The 18,019-nt window shown below is 37.6% G+C and overlaps 1 protein-coding gene and 1 long non-coding RNA gene across 2 annotated transcripts in view; both read right to left on the reverse strand.

Annotated features, from left to right (window-relative positions):
* Positions 1-18,019, reverse strand: part of LOC124291896 (general transcription factor 3C polypeptide 1-like) — a 308,102-nt gene that overhangs the window by 173,788 nt on the left and 116,295 nt on the right. The gene's annotated exons all lie outside the window — the stretch shown is intronic.
* Positions 1-18,019, reverse strand: part of LOC124291900 — a 109,435-nt gene that overhangs the window by 44,250 nt on the left and 47,166 nt on the right. The window contains exon 3 of the long non-coding RNA XR_006902310.1: positions 11,235-11,275. This is a non-coding gene — a long non-coding RNA (uncharacterized LOC124291900). The remainder of the gene's footprint in view (positions 1-11,234; positions 11,276-18,019) is intronic.

Consider the following 18,019-nt stretch of genomic DNA (forward strand, 5'->3'; position numbering starts at 1 on the left):
CTACTTCTAAAATAATCAATAATTTCCTATTCTGAAATGGCATTGAAATATGTCTTCTTTTGGACTCTTCTTTCTCATATTTTGAAAAATAACACTTTACATTTCATTTGAATATTAAGACAAATGTAATGATACGAAAAACAAAATTTCAAAAGGTTCTTAACAAGATATTTATGAAGCACTCTTGAAACATTCGTGTATATTTCCTCGGTTTGGTTATGTGACTATTTATTATACGGAGGTACAAATTCAACATAGTGAAAGGTAGAATCTTCCCGGCAATAGCATTATATTTGATTGTTGACTGCTGATTTGTTGTGAATTAGATGTCATTCTTATCATCATCAAGGAAACCACATTCCAGATGCCAATCTGATCACCAAGCATAACCTAGATTCTAGATGCCAATCTGACCACCAAGCATAACCTAGATTCTAGATGCCAATCTGATCACCAAGCATAACCTAGATTCTTGATTCTGGTCTCATCATCATTTGTAAGCATAACGTATATTCTAGATGCCAATCTGATCATCAAGATAACCTAGATTCTTGATTCTGGTCTCATCATCATTTGTAAGCCTAACGTATATTCTAGATGCCAATCTGATCACCAAGCATAACCTATATTCTAGATGCCAATCTGATCATCAAGATAACCTAGATTCTTGATTCTGGTCTCATCATCATTTGTAAGCATAACCTATATTCTAGATGCCAATCTGATCATCAAGATAACCTAGATTCTTGATTCTGGTCTCATCATCATTTGTAAGCATAACCTATATTCTAGATGCCAATCTGATCACCAAGCATAACCTATATTCTAGATGCCAATCTGATCATCAAGATAACCTAGATTCTTGATTCTGGTCTCATCATCATTTGTAAGCATAACCTATATTCTAGATGCCAATCTGATCATCAAGATAACCTAGATTCTTGATTCTGGTCTCATCATCATTTGTAAGCATAACCTATATTCTAGATGCCAATCTGATCATCAAAGATAACCTAGATTCTAGATGCCAATCTGATCATCAAGATAACCTAGATTCTAGATGCCATTCTGGTCTGATCATAACCTAGATTTTCTGGTCTCATCATCATTTGTAAGCATAACCTATATTCTAGATGCCAATCTGATCACCAAGCATAACCTAGATTCTAGATGCAAATCTGATCATCATCAAGCATATAAACTCTACATTAGAGGCCAGTCTGATCATCACCAAGCATAGCCTACATTCTAGATGCCATACTGATTATCATCAAGCATACACTATATTCTAGATGCCAGTCTCATCATCACCAAGCATAACCTTGATTCTAGATTCAAGTTTCAACATCACCAAGAAAATCCTACATTCTTGATGCCAGTCTCATCATCATCATCATCATCATCATCATCATCATCAAGCATAACCTATATTCTAGATGCTGGATTAGATCATCATTGCATAACCTATGTTCTAGATGCTGGTTTGATCATCATTGCATAACCTATATTCTAGATGCTGGTTTGATCATCATCAAGCAAAGTCTATATTCTAGATGCTGGTTTGATCATCAAACAAAATCTGTATTCTATATGATGGTTTGATCGTCAAGCATAATCTATATTCTAGATGCTGGTTTGATCATCATCAAGCATAACCTATATTCTAGATGCTGGTTTGATCATCATCAAGAAAAATTTATATTCTAGATGCTTGTTTGATCATCATCAAGCATAACCTATATTCTAGATGCTGGTTTGATCATCATCAAGCATAACCTATATTCTAGATGCTGGTTTGATCATCATCAAGCATAACCTATATTCTAGATGCTGGTTTGATCATCATCAAACAAAATCTATATTCTATATGATGGTTTGATCATCATCAAGCATAATCTATATTCTATATGATGGTTTGATCATCATCAAGCATAACCTATATTCTAGATGCTGGTTTGATCATCATCAAACATAACCTATATTCTAGATGCTGGTTTGATCATCATCAAGCATAACCTATATTCTAGATGCTGGTTTGATCATCATCAAGCATAACCTATATTCTAGATGCTGGTTTGATCATCATCAAGCATAACCTATATTCTAGATGCTGGTTTGATCATCATCAAGCATAACCTATATTCTAGATGCTGGTATGATCATCATCAAGCATAACCTATATTCTAGATGCTGGTTTGATCATCATCAAGCATAACCTATATTCTAGATGCTGGTTTGATCATCATCAAGCATAACCTATATTCTATGATCATCTAGATTGATGGTTTGATCATCATCAAGCATAACCTATATTCTAGATGCTGGTTTGATCATCATCAAGCATAACCTATATTCTAGATGCTGGTTTGATCATCATCATCATCAAGCATAACCTATATTCTAGATGCTGGTTTGATCATGGTATTCTAGATGATCATCATCAAGCATAACCTATATTCTAGATGCTGGTTTGATCATCATCAAACAAAACCTATATTCTAGATGCTGGTTTGATCATCATCAAGCATAACCTATATTCTAGATGCTGGTTTGATCATCATCAAGCATAACCTATATTCTAGATGCTGGTTTGATCATCATCAAGCATAACCTATATTCTAGATGCTGGTTTTGATCATCATCAAGCATAACCTATATTCTAGATGCTGGTTTGATCATCATCATTGCATAACCTATATTCTAGATGCTGGTTTGATCATCATCAAGCATAACCTATATTCTAGATGCTGGTTTGATCATCATCAAGCATAACCTATATTCTAGATGCTGGTTTGATCATCATCAAGCATAACCTATATTCTAGATGCTGGTTTTGATCATCATCAAGCATAACCTATATTCTAGATGCTGGTTTGATCATCATCATTGCATAACCTATATTCTAGATGCTGGTTTGATCATCATCAAGCATAACCTATATTCTAGATGCTGGTTTGATCATCATCAAGCATAACCTATATTCTAGATATCTACATCAAGCATAACCTATATTCTAGATGCTGGTTTGATCATCATCAAGCATAACCTATATTCTAGATGCTGGTTCATGATCTATCATCATCAGCATAACCTATATTCTAGATGCTGGTTTGATCATCATCAAGCATAACCTATATTCTTGATGCTGGTTTGATCATCATCAAGCATAACCTATATTCATCAGATGCATAACCTATATTCTAGATGCTGTTTTCATCATCATCATCATTGCATAACCTATATTCTAGATGCTGGTTTGATCATCATCAAGCATAACCTATATTCTAGATGCTCAAGCATAACCTATATTTGATCATCATCAAGCATAACCTATATTCTAGATGCTGATTTGACCATCATCAAGCATAACCTATATTCTAGATGCTGGTTTGATCATCATCAAGCATAACCTATATTCTAGATGCTGGTTTGATCATCATCAAGCATAACCTATATTCTAGATGCTGGTTTGATCATCATCAAGCATAACCTATATTCTAGATGCTGGTTTGATCATCATCAAGCATAACCTATATTGACCATCATAGATGCTGGTTTGATCATCATCAAGCATAACCTATATTCTAGATGCTGATTTGATCATCATCAAGCATAACCTATATTCTAGATGCTGGTTTGATCATCATCAAGCATAACCTATATTCTAGATGCTGGTTTGATCATCATCAAGCATAACCTATATTCTAGATGCTGGTTTTGATCATCATCAAGCAAAATCTACATTCTAGACGCCAATCTGATCATCAAACATGACCTATATTGTAGATGTCGCTCTGATCTTCATCAAGCTAAACTTAGATTCTTGACAACAGCCTGGTGATCAACACAGAATCTAGATTCTAGATCCAGGTTCCAGATTCTAATCTGATAACCATAGAACATCATTCCATCAACTCCCTTCACCTGATGTCATATAAAGTTCCTAAAATTCTCAATCTGCACCAATAATGGAGCATCATGTCTTACTTAAGAAACTATAAAAGTGCTTCACTCGACAGATGGAAACCAGAAGGGGATTGATGGAGCCAAAAATGAAATTCCCATCGTTTACCTGTCATAAAACTTAACCTAAACTGCCAGTCACAGGTTTCAAGGATCTAATTAATTCTCAATTACCATGAATCTATTCATTACATCCAAAAACCCAATGAATTTGTCGGCATTACTGACATCTAGAACACATGAATTCCAAAAAGAATTAGATTGAAAGTTGTCTAAATGGCAGAAGTTTTGGCGATCAGCTTCAACCTGTTCTCATCATCACTGACACTCCTTATCATAAATAGCTTTCCTGTTATACGGAATTCATAAAAAAGGATCAAATATTATATTTTTAAATTTATGATGCTGTCACAAAGTTTTCTGTCCTCAAAAACGCTTGAAACACACAACCTCACAGGACAAAATCTGCATGACTCGCCCAAAAATATTTTCCTCTTCACATTTAAATTTGTTACAGGAAAAGAGTAATATATTTTTGAAAATACTACGATAATTAACTTAGATTGAAATATCATTCAATCAAAACAGTCCTATCGGAGAAATACATTTAGAAATTAGGATTTTTTCCCCTAGCAAATAATAGATTTCACACTTATTATTGACGATCTTTTAAAATTCGAAAATCCCATTATTTCTGTCAGTAGTGAACTCTGTAGGAACTCAAGTCATTCAATTACTACAAGCATAAAATACAGCGTAAAACAACTGTTTGATTTGTGTTGACCTGAATATTTATCTGTAGTTTCTGACAGTCATCATTCTTATCTTTCCATTTTGAAATCAAGGAAATATAGATTTACTAAACATAAAGCAATTTATCATAAATACACGACTGTAAAAAATGCTTGTCTGATATGTCCAGATTTAGCTTCCTCTGATAAGTATATTGCATCAAGCAGCATGGCAATCTTTGCCTTTTCCAACACTAATGTAATCTGGTGTCAGGAATCCATTTCGCAGACATGATTACAATTGATCTGACATCCAACAACAAACCTACATGTACAGCTTCCTCCCAGACAGGTCCTGTAATTAACACCCCGCATCAAATGTCTTATACAATCGCAGGATGAATGACATTCATTGTAACACTAACTCTCATCACAATGTATTGACATGAAGCTAAAACTCTTCCCGAACTTCAGAGAAACAAAAGAGACGATGTGCGTAAACCTCTGAAATGTCACTGTTGAAAATAGACCAGGACATACCTTGTTTAACCAAGAGAATGAAATGGACGACATTGATGACAAATTGACATCAACGATGACACTAGAAGCCAAGACATGATGTCCTGAGCTGGACGTGGCCGAGAGTAATTACTTGAAGAATGATCACAGAAAGAAAACTCCTTAATATACTGACAAAGACCCATCATTCATCTGATTAGCCCAAATCTCCTCAAGGGGTTTGCTAGCTGTTGTAACCATATCTCTGTGATGCTCCCTTAATAAAGTATTTCAGTTTTGACTTGTCACTGAGCTAAAGCCTTACAGATGCACAATTTGGACACACCACACTAACCACCCTGACAAAATGTACAGGAACTGTATGTTAATACTTAACGTACCAGAATCATAAAGCAGCTATCATGAGACTCACTGCAATGGCAGATTAAAAACCTTTACTGGCCCAGTCTCAATCGTGTTGAATTTGGTACATATGCATCATGCCACTGGCAAGCAAGGATAAGTTGGACCGGCGCAGAGAATGCGTTTACGAGAAGTAACTGGGCGGTGTATGGCAATGAGCAAACCCGTTTGCTTTGTGAAAGGTAGAGCAGATATAGGCTAGTGCACATGCATTGCATATCTATGAAATAGAGTGTAGCTGCACACGCCTTGCTCATAAGACTCTCACGTCGATGTAGCAAGTCACACTACACTTGATCGCAGAAAACCTGGGGCCCCTTCTCTAACAATGGCAAGCGCCAGTGGACAGCACTCATACATGCTAATATGGGTCAATTGTCAAGTCGGTGCTTGTTTTCCAGTAATGCAGGGAACTTCACCCAAGGGCTCAGTAAATGCTTTTATCCTACGCCCGTGAAGATCCTGGTTAGAATTGATCTTCAGCAACCCATGCTTGTCGTCAGAAGCAACTACCAGGATCAGGTGGTCAGGTCTGTTGAGTTGGTTGACACATGTCTTCGTATCCAAATTGTGTAAATCGATGCTCATGATGTTGATCACTAGATTGTCTGGCCCAGACTCAGGTCTTTACAGACCATTGTTATATAGCTGGAGTATTGCCACGTGTGACGTTCAACAACAGAAAAACAACAAGAAAAAATTGTGTCCAGGGCCACGGATGCCCCCGCTGACATTCATAAGACATATAAAGATCAATAATTAAACAAAATTCCCAAACAAGTTTAATAAACATCTATGCAACTATGAGATGCACACCTTTCGAGTCCATATGAAAGACATGTATAAGCTTTATCAATTCTGTTGACTAGTTTTTGTGGAGAAGTGGATAGACTTAATCCCCTATTTCACTATCATCAGAGAGAAATTCAACAAAATTTATCTAAGTTCAAATGTCTCTAAACATATAAAAAACTATAAAATACAAAAACAAAATATGAGATGCACACCATTAGAGTCCCAAGAAAGCCCATGCATAAGTTCATTAAATTCTACACTGCTTTTTTTGTGGAGAAGTGGATAGAGTACATTCCCTGTTTCGTACGGATGGATGTACGGACGGACACGGAGGGTAACCCTATATGCCCCCAGCCATATATGGCAGGGGCATAAAAACAAAAGCATTTGGTATAAGATCACATTGAATGCTCATTGCTCAAGCATATAACATGCGATGTAGATCTGGACTGCAGATCTATCTGGAAAACACTGTCAGACAGTCCATAGCTCTTTGTAGCAACAAGGCAAACTCAAAATCATTTATAAACTATTGACATGCGATGTAGACTTAAACTGCAGATCTATCTGGAAAACACTGTCAGACAGTCCGTAGCTCTTTGTAGCAACAAGGCAAACTCAAAATCATTTATAAACTATTGACATGCGATGTAGACTTAAACTGCAGATCTATCTGGAAAACACTGTCAGACAGTCCGTAGCTCTTTGTAATAACAAGGCAAATCCAAAATCATTTATAAACTATTGACATGCGATGTAGATCTGGACTGAAAACCATTTATAATGACCATCGATCAGGTGATAACGATGTCCACTGCAATCACCTACAGCTCTGCAGAGGTGACTTGTTGCAAGTCTGTATAAAATACATCAAACCTAACAAAAAATACCTGCTCTCATTTAAAGAGTCAGCAAACACAGCATGAACAAATGTGATTAATTACACTCAGTGGGAGCTGTTTAGTCAGATAAATGACTGGTTATCCTCTGGGATATATATTTAGCAGAACTGAAACCAGATCGAATATTATACTAAGGCTTTTACAACATTGTTTCAGCCTGAAGGAGTACATGGTGCTACCAGTTGGGCAGGATGGCTTAACTTTTCATGATTTTGTTTGTTTGTTGTTTAAAGACACACTCAGCAATATTCCAGCAATATGATGGCTACGTTTCCATGAACCCTGTTGTCATAACTGATTTCCAATACTCACATAATTTCATCTTTAAATCCCAATCTCTTGAAGATCCGGGTTAGAATTGGTCTTCAGCAACCCATGCTTGTCGTAAGAGGCGACTAACAGGATCGGGTGGTCAGGTTCGCTAACTTGGTTGACACACATCATCATATTCCAATTACATCAATCAATGGTCATGCTGTTGATCACTGGATTGTCTGGTCCAGACTCGAATATTTACAGACTGCTGTCATGTAGCTGGAATATTGCTGAGTGCGGCGTTAAACAACAAACCAAACCAAAACAATTTGGAAATGTTTGTAGACCATCACAGTTTACTTATTGGAAACATTTGTAACAGAGAGTCACAACTTACAAACTGGCAAAGGGCATGTTGATCCCGACAAGGAATGTGTTGTTGGAAGGGACGACCTCTCAACATACCATCACCATACAAAGTACACAGTAACACCATAGTTCCACATGAAACAACACCACTACACCAACAATTGACATGCTCCAAATAGTCACAACCATTTGGCCATTCAAGTAGGTGACCTGCCTCTACTTTCACCACTCAGTTCACCCTGTATACCACACACTGGCCCATCTACCCCTTGTGGAGTCTCCTGAGTGGTCTACACAAGAGGAAGTATTTGTTATCACTAACACTGAGAGTAGGCCATAACTCAAGCAAGGTGCATTCCATGACAGGTCTTTATGTGCTATGTGCCATTTGCCTTGGCAATGACTTTCCTGATTTCTCTCCAAAGTAATCTTCGAGTAAACATCTCCAAAGAAACTATTTCTTCTTGAAAGTATGAATGAATGAGTCTTGTATGAATACCGATCTTCACAGTATTCAGTGAGTGAGTGAGTGAGTTTACTTTTATGCCGCTTTTAGCAATATTCTAGCAATATCACGGTGGGGGACACCAGAAATGGGCTTCACACATTGTGCCCATGTGGGGAATCGAACCCGCATCTTCGGCGTGACGAGCCAACGCTTTAACCACTAAGCTACCCCACCGCCCCTCACAGTATTCAGACTGAAGGTTGTCTGCTCATGTAGAGTAAAAAATCCTTACATAAGGATTTGATCATGACAGTGAACAAACTTAGTGGGTGCCATTTTCTGATGACCCAGACAGAGAAAGTCAAATAAGACATTACTGGCACATGTAAAGTTATTACAATTAAGATTCTTGTAACATATGTAATAATAAAAGCTTAAAAAACTATTTCCATGACCATAAGAAATCACCCCAAAGGCAGAGACAATTTTATGATCTGGATGGTGTCATATGGATGTGTCAATGAATAAAACAGTGATGACACCAGGCAAGGAGGTTGATATCATGTGTGTCAACCGAGACAGCAACCAGTCCCGATCCCATTACTCATCTCTCTCACTTCACTTCTGACCCGAATATTCATAGGTTTTATAACTGTGATTATTGCATCTTTTACTGCACTGCACTGCACCACACACGACACGTACACCACCACACACCATACCACACACACCACACTGTTTCATTACTTACAGAACCCTATAATTACTAACTGGGGGTTCTCTGGACCCCCTGTCTTGAAGGGAAATGTAAAGCCCAGATAGCGAAATCTTTTGTCGATGTCATTACAAGATGTCAGTGAGGTACAACTAAGATACAGAATACCACTGCGAAAGAATACCCGGTGGTAAGAAAACGTCATCGTTTCATTTCGTGTGAAAGAACAAGAAAAAATGACCACTGTCCGTGAAGATTTCAAATTTGCAATAAAACATCAACAGATAAGATTATTCATCAGTTCTAATTTGGTTTGGTTTGGCATTGTATTATATGCATGGATTAGGATTACCTCATGTACTCATGTGCACACATATTTTGTTATTTTAGTACAAGCAATTCAGTAAGTTTAACAAATTGGTCACTGTTGAAAGCTGGTAAAGTATGAAGATGTCAGCAAACATTGGAGAGTGGTCAAGTGAGATGAACGTTCAGTGACCAAGTACCATCATGCAAAACTTCCAGTCAAACCTCGTAACATCACAAAAATCCCACTGACGTCTTTCCAAAAAGAAATACTTAGCCCAGAGATCAGACCTGAGCAATTTATTAACTACACTGTTGATTACGGAACACATCAGACCAATCCTATCAGGAACATCCAGACTGATTGAGCAGACTCGTCACATGCTTAAAGTCTAAAACTGCTAGAACTTCTCAAGAGCCTCTGTCCTTCACATCAGTAGGGAACATTGGAAAGTGTAACAAGGCCTGTAGACACGACTAGTGGAAATGTGTCATCAGGGCGTCTAAAGTGCCCTGTAAATTCCCGTCAGGTCGGTAGTTAATGGTTCATGTACAACATTCAATGACAGTTTTCCTATGTCAGATGGCACTTTAAAAATGACAAAGGACATTTTTGTCCATCAAAGTTGATGCACACTCTAGTCTGTTTAATCATTTTCATATCTGCAGAAGACTAAGATTACGGGCTAAATAAACCATGAAAACATTAAATCCTGGAAAATTGAAATACCCTTTTGTATGTCAGTTGGAACTTTCAAAATGAAAAAGGACATTTTCTTCCATCAAAATTGATGCACATTCTTGTCTAGTTATTTGTTTTCATATCAGCAAAAGACTTAGATTACATGCCAAGCAAACTGCGATAACAATAAATCCTGGAAAATTCAAAGCCCAAGATTGAAAATCCTCGCTTGCATTTTAGCGGCATTGGCACAAGGGGACTATAGGGTTATTACAACTGCAATTGTACATTTGTTGTACCCATACCACTGCAATTGTATTGTCATAATTGTCAAATGTTGCAACAGTATTCAACAGTTCCAATTATCCAACAAACCTGGTTTTAATGGTGATAATTGTCGCAGGTATTAAACTAATATTAACACTTGACAATTATATTAATCTATGTAGTTGTGATAATTGTCAATTATTGGAATAGTATAAATAATCTCAATTATCCAACAAACATGGTTTTAATGGTGATAATTTTCAACTGGTATTAAGCTAATATGTAATAATAACAATTACTTTAATCTATGTAATACAAATGAAAAGTGTATCGCTGACAATACCAAAATGGACATTTTACTCTCAGCTACTACTAAACCAAAAGGAATAACCGAATACATCTCAATCATTGCTGATCTCTTGGGACAACTGAAACCTTCGCTTGGAATGAATACTATAAAAAAAACTTATAACCTTTAAATCTGTATCAATACAGTTCAATCATAAGGCAACCTACTTCAATACATAGATTATGGTGACTGATTACAAAATTAAACCACCTAAAAGCATGACAAGCATAAAAATTCTACATTTCTGAATTCAGAAATTAAAGATTGTGGTAACCATCAAAATGAAAAGATTGGGGGAAAATGTTAAAAATTACAACTATTTATTGTCTAGTCATGGTGAAATGATATTTTCCAGGTTCAATGATGGCTAAAACCCATTATTCAAGTTGTGAGGCTTTAATTCCATAGGACTGACCTCAACACCTTACAAATGACTTGTGCACTTGACAAAATAGTTTTCTGCATGTATCTTATGAAAAATAGTTTACGTTCACTTAAATATGTTTGTGAATAGGTAATTCATATACTCACCATTCACAATGTAAAGGCAGAAAGTCTTTCTTCTATCGTATCTGAAAATTAAAACCTGGGATCAGGAATCATAGATAAACATCAGATATTGTATAATAGTCTGGGAGGATGGGTACAGCATTCAAGTCCCGTGGAAGTTTTGTGATGAAAGCAAGACATTGTGTTTTTTGTATTCATGAGACATGCTAGTTAAATAAAAAGTTTGGTTCCAAGTTGAAATATGGTGCAAATAGTACTTTTGAGCACTGTACAAAGTGGTTGTGGAAAAGGTTGCTAAAAGGTCAGAAGGTCATAATGGGAGAGTTGAATATTTAAAGTTTGAGGTTATTAACTTTATCTAAGTGTGTTTCTCTATTTCATGAAATATTTTATTAAAAGAAAACCCCAAAATATATTTTTTAAATTAAAAAAATATATATAATCAACACTACCTCTCTCAAAATGGCAGTTAGCAGACGAATTTAAGCAGATGTAGGTTTTGTGCATTTTGTAAGTATATGTATATGATTGCTTCATTTCATCAACTCAATGTAAATCAAGTTATTAAAGAACAGTTATGTATGAAACAAAAAAGAGATGTTTATTTTTGTTTGGTGTGACTGTCAGTAAGGGAGCAGTCCTTATTTCAAAATGTAGTATGTCAATATCAGATTATGATTTATCAATTTCTTATTATTACGCTTGAAGTTTTTCTTCTAAAAGCAGAGTTCTTTGAAATAGATAAGAATACAATGAAATGATGGAGAAAAACACTATTTTCTGCTTCACACACTCTCAATTAAATCCCTTGAAATAATTTTCAAGTCATCAGATCGAATAACTTTCTAAAATGGTTATAATCTTTGAAAAAGAAGATATACAAATAAATGTGGGGAGATAAATTTTTATCAGCAGGATAGGAGAAGACACTCTGTCCATATTTAGCTTGTTTGACTTTGGGGATAACAAGAAGGTGTTGATTCCCTGATCTGAGAGATCTAGATGGTACATAAGCCTGAAGAAGATCTGAGAGTTAGACTGGAGCCGTGTTAGTCATGCACTGGTATGCGAGGCAGGATAGTTTGAAGGAGATTCTTTGTTTCACGGGCAGCCAATGAAGGTCCTTTAGAGTTGGTTTGATGTGCTATTTTCTGGTGATCTGGGTGGTAATGCGAGCAGCTAAATTCTGTATGTATTGGAGTTGGTCAGTGACACAAGATGGAGATCCGGCCAAAAGGCTGTTACAGTAGTCCATACGAGATGTGACTAGGCTGAGGCAGAGAGTTTTTGTGGCATCTTTGGTAAGAACGGTGTGGCCTTTGATATTGTGGAGATGGAAGTAGCAAGTTTCAGTAACATACTTGACGTGTTCTGTCATACTTAGATCTTGATCGATGACAACATCCATATCGTTGACAGTGGAAGAAAGAGGAATGATTGCTCCACAGATACTCACACTAGTAATGTCACACTGCTTGCGTTTTCCAGCCTGTCCCAAAAGAATGGACTCTGTTTTCTCTTAATTTAATTTCAAGGCATTTGATAACATCCATGAATATCTTCTGGCAACAGTCTGATGTCTGACAGAGAGACGCTCTATAGCTGACTCTGTGTTTGGTTGAAATAACTTCCACAGCTGCGTGTCATCTGCGTAGAAGTGGTCAAGATTAAGGTTTGCTACAACAGAGCTAAGTGGAACAGTGTAGAGGGTGAAGAGGATCGGACCAAGCACGGATCCTTGAGGGACTCCGCACTCAAGCCTAGATGCGCTTGACACAGACTCACCAACAACAACGGTTTGAGTCCTGTCCTGTAGATAAGATGCCAGCCAGGATAAAGCTGAATCCAAGTTCTGTATCAAGTCTTTTGAGGAGTCTCTGGTGATCAATCGCGTCAAAGGCTTTGCTTAGGCCAAGTAATGTGAGCAGGGCCACTTGTCCTGTGTCAATACCACATCGTAGGTCATTCGGGATCTTCAGCAGAGCCGTCTCTGTGCTGTGGTGTGCTCTGCAAGCTGATAAGAACACCTCATAGAGGTTACGCCAGGAAAGACGACTGGAGACTGCACGTTCAATGAGTTTGGATATAAATGCTAAATTTGAAACAGGCCTGTAGTTTTTTGGATCCTCCTAATCAAGGCTTGATTTCTTCAGATGTGGCCTAACTAGAGCTGACTTGAGTACACTTGGGACATACTCAGATGAAGTAGAAGAGTTAATAATTAGCACTAATGTTGGTAAATATCAGTGAAACTATCAATATGAGTAAGAGGCATGCCATCAAACATTTTTGGAGGAATATCAGCTTCATCCACAGTCGCAGAAGACGAAATCTTGTCATGAATGTTCTTTGATCTTTTTGTAGAAATAATCCGAAAATGTCTGTGCTATTACTTCATTGTCATCAGATGTCGGAAGTGTTGATTCAAAGTGTTTACTCAAGATACTGAACAAAAGTTTGAACAGCAACTTTGGACTTGACTCGTTGGCTTCAATCGTAGAATTGAGATGTTGATTTGTCTGATGACCGTTGTTGAGTGATTTTTGGCTGAATATACATTTGGCTATGAATCTCCAGGAAAGATTGTTTTCCATCTGCGTTCTGCTTTCCTCTTGTCGTTTTTCGCTTGTCGAACTTTAGGTGTGAAGTCCCAAGCAGATGTTTTAGTGACTGTTATGCCTCTGTCCTTAACTGGTGCATGTTTGTCTATATAGCAGCTCAGATAGAACTCTATTGTATAGCAGAACGAGACACTCAGCATCAGATGGTGGCTCAAGTATAAGGTCTGAGTTTAGCAAATTGTCTTTAAAAGTATCCATATCCAAGAAGCGCATGTTCCTACAGCGAGTAATCTTCACATTTGGACTGGGTATTGAGAGGTCCAAGCTCACAAAGATATGGAAATGGTCAGAGAGCTGTAGATCCTATACAGGTACACAACTGACACATGCGTCTGAAGCACGGTAACTATTCAGTCCAGAGTGTGTCCACCTCTGTGGCTTGCCTCGGACACAAGTTTAGAGATTAATTATTCGTTTAGTGTCATGGTTATCCTTGTTGTCAAAATGGAAATTGAAGTCGCCTGCAATGATAATAGCTGCTTCGTCAATTTATCCAATGTGTGCCGAGACGGTGCCGAGCAGTAATTGCTGCCAATGGTGGCCATACAAAGAACTGACTTTGACGCCATCTTGTGGACTCAAGCAAACAGAAACACAACAGTAAAGGCTTTGTCTATAGACGTTTGAATTTTCACCTTTTTACCATTGGGATTACATGAAATAATAGCTCTTAAACTAATGCAAGAAATTCTTCTAAAAAATGGCTTGTGCGTTTCTTTTTTTGAAGAGTATATTTCTGGGTCGCAGTTTCATGTAAGACCTCTTCTATAGTTGATAAACAGGGTAAAAAGTATATTCCTTTTTCATATTGTACTAGTTCTATACAAAATATATGCCTTGTGAAGAAATGGGGGTTTTATTCATCATTATAACTTTTAGAGCTAAAACTGACTCTTTAATGTAAATTTAAGACTAAAATCAAACTAAAAAGATCTGGTGACTTACAGCATACGCGAAATATATTCCGTCACCAAATATGCATCGTATTTGATATTAAACCATTGTTTTGTTCCGTGTTTTTGCAACTGTTTCAGTTCCCGGTTAAATTTTGGCGGCCATCTTGGATTTTGAGCTAAAAATAGCTTTCGCATCAATATTCAGATTGGAACCAAACATTTTTTTAGACTCCTTTAACATATAAACACAAAAGAATATATGATTTGCTTTCATCAAAAAACTTTCACGGAATCCCATAAGCTCCTTGACTATAACACAAAACATAAATATCTGAAAATAACCAGTCTGGATTATCTGCCTAAACTGATTCCACATGTCTTGAAAGACAAAATAACAGAGAAAATTATCTGAATGGATCACTGATACCCATGTGTTCATGTCAAGATAAACACAACCCCCACCTGCCACACACACACACACACACACACACACACACACACACACACACCCTCTGATGAAGGGCTTCCTGATGCCACATGGTTGTGTTATGAAAATATAAATGACAATGGGATGTTTATTATGATGTTTGTGAAGAGGATGTGAAGGTCCTGACCTAAGAGTACCTACGAGTACCTCTCATACAATTTGAAAATGGATTAATGGGAACAATGGGCGTCCTCATCTGTTGTGGAGGAAGAGTTCATCCGCACTGTCTGTGACAACTATAACACTGAGGACACCAGTGTGAAGATCTGGGTTAGGATTGGTCTTAAGCAAGCCATGCCTGTCGTAAGCCATGCTTGTCGTGAGCCATGCTTGTCATAAGCCATGCTTGTCGTAAGCCATGCTTGTCGTAAGCCATGCTTGTCGTGAGCCATGCTTGTCGTGAGCCATGCTTGTCATAAGCCATGCTTGTCATAAGCCATGCTTGTCGTGAGCCATGCTTGTCGTGAGCCATGCTTGTCATAAGCCATGCTTGTCATAAGCCATGCTTGTCGTGAGCCATGCTTGTCGTGAGCCATGCTTGTCATAAGCCATGCTTGTCATAAGCCATGCTTGTCGTAAGCCATGCTTGTCGTGAGCCATGCTTGTCGTGAGCCATGCTTGTCATAAGCCATGCTTGTCATAAGCCATGCTTGTCGTAAGCCATGCTTGGTGACTATCAGGATCTGGTGATCTTGATTGACATGTCAGTGAATCCCAATTGCGTACATTGATGCTAATGCCTGGTTTATTTAGGCAACAAATTTAATTCAGGCTTGACATTTTATCCATGTTTATTTTTATTATCATCATTATTTGTTTCCCAGTTATTCCTTAATTGGGAATTCTATCCTAATACTACACTAGTGCACTACTGAGAATTAATGTCTGTGATGATGACAAGTCCAAAATTACCTATTTTGAATTGTACCACATATTCGATATTTTTCAGGTGAATTGCCATGCCTTTGTATGTGTTTGTGACAGATGCCAATGGTGGAGCAGCACATGCTCATCTTTCATGAATGCCTGGTATCATCACTATTTGATACTGTGATGCATAAACATGTGTACATGGATATCATGTTGTCAGAATTGTCAGAATGGACTCAGGTTTAAGTAAGGATTACTTGTAGTTATGGAAATGGCTCTGTCACTCTAGCTGTATCGATAAGTAGCATCTTCACGTGTTGCTATCATACAGATGCTATTAGCAGGCTGGTTTCTCACCCAAACTATCATTTTACATGACAGGGAATTGGTATAAGGAAGGAATATGAACAGTCCCTGATTGCCAGGGATTATCTTTCTTGTCTGGTTCCATCATTACCAATATTATCAGAAATTGTGGTCATGTTTTCATAAATGTTACCCAAAGTTTCTATTTTCTGCTTTTGTTTTTCTCTTCCATCAACGAAGACTGTCAGTGTGCATGATGATTAAAAAGAGATTACATGTGCAAGAAGATGATATAGATGGGGGTTGCAGGATTATGGAACAAACATGTTTGCCTTAGCTGTAATTATAGATCAGTGAATAATAACAACATAAACTACCTAATAACAGTATGACAAACAAAATAATGAGCTGTAGCGATTCAGCAAAACATTGTCTTGTTGCACCAGCACACACCACAAAGATTTGGTTGGATGTCTTATTGTTATGCCTGCCTGACTGCCTGACTGAGTTTGTTTTTTACACCGCTTTTAGCAATATTCGAGCAACATCACGGCAGGGGACTCCAGAAATGGGTTTCACACACTGTACCCATGTGGGGATTCGAACCCGGGTCTTCGGCGTGACGAGCCAACGCTTTGACCACTAGGCTACCCCACCGCCCCTTATTGTTATGAATGCCACACTCAGCAATATTCCAGCTATATGTCGGCGGTCTGTAAATAATCGAGTCTGGACCAGACAATCCAGTGATCAACATTATGAGTATTGTTCTATGTAATTGTATTGTGATACGATGACATGTGTCAACCAAGTCAGCGAGCCTGACAACCCGATCCCATTAGTCGCCTTTATGACAAGCATTGGTTACTGAAGACCAATTCTAACCCGGATCTTCATGGGAAATCACCACAAGGAGTGAGTGAGTGAACAAGATACTATTACTGGCACAACTCATAATGGGTAGTTGACCTCTGTTGAGAATCTAAAGATTTTACAGTGTGAAGGACTCTTGGGAATGATGTGACTGCTTGGCATTCACAAGAATCCTTCTGTGTTACTCTTCAGTCAATTAAACTAGCGTTTTTAATGTTAATTGGTTAATTTGCTGAATAAAGTGTGTGTCAGTTACGATGGGGATAGAGCAATCCCTAAGAACATCAACAACCCTTCGCTTTGCAGAAAAAGACAAAATTCAATGTATGAATGTTAGGGGTGACTATTGAGGGGGGAAACAACTACTGCGATAGTGATAGTCTATTGCGACCCACTATTGCAATACTATTTTTTTCTCCTTGAATTGTCTCATTTGAAGTCATTTCCCAAATGAATGTATAGTTTATATGAATAAAAACAAGTTGAAGTAGTTTCAGTCTCGATGAAGCTGCAAGTCTGCACCCAAACATCCTGTAGTTTGTGCTGCACAGTAATCAGTGGAAGTCAATTACTAAACTATCGATAGTCTCACATACTATCGATGCATCCATAGTTTTCGTTTCTACCATTGACTAATTGCTATTGGAGACTCAACAATTGCAATGCATTGATGCATCGTTACAGCCCTAATGACTGTACAGCAGAAGTTGTGCTCTATGTGCATGATACACATGGATCTATAGACTCTCATGT

The sequence above is a fragment of the Haliotis rubra genome, unplaced genomic scaffold, assembly GCF_003918875.1.
Source record: "Haliotis rubra isolate DU_JTF1 unplaced genomic scaffold, ASM391887v1 Scf501, whole genome shotgun sequence".
In the NCBI taxonomy this organism is placed as follows: domain Eukaryota; kingdom Metazoa; phylum Mollusca; class Gastropoda; order Lepetellida; family Haliotidae; genus Haliotis; species Haliotis rubra.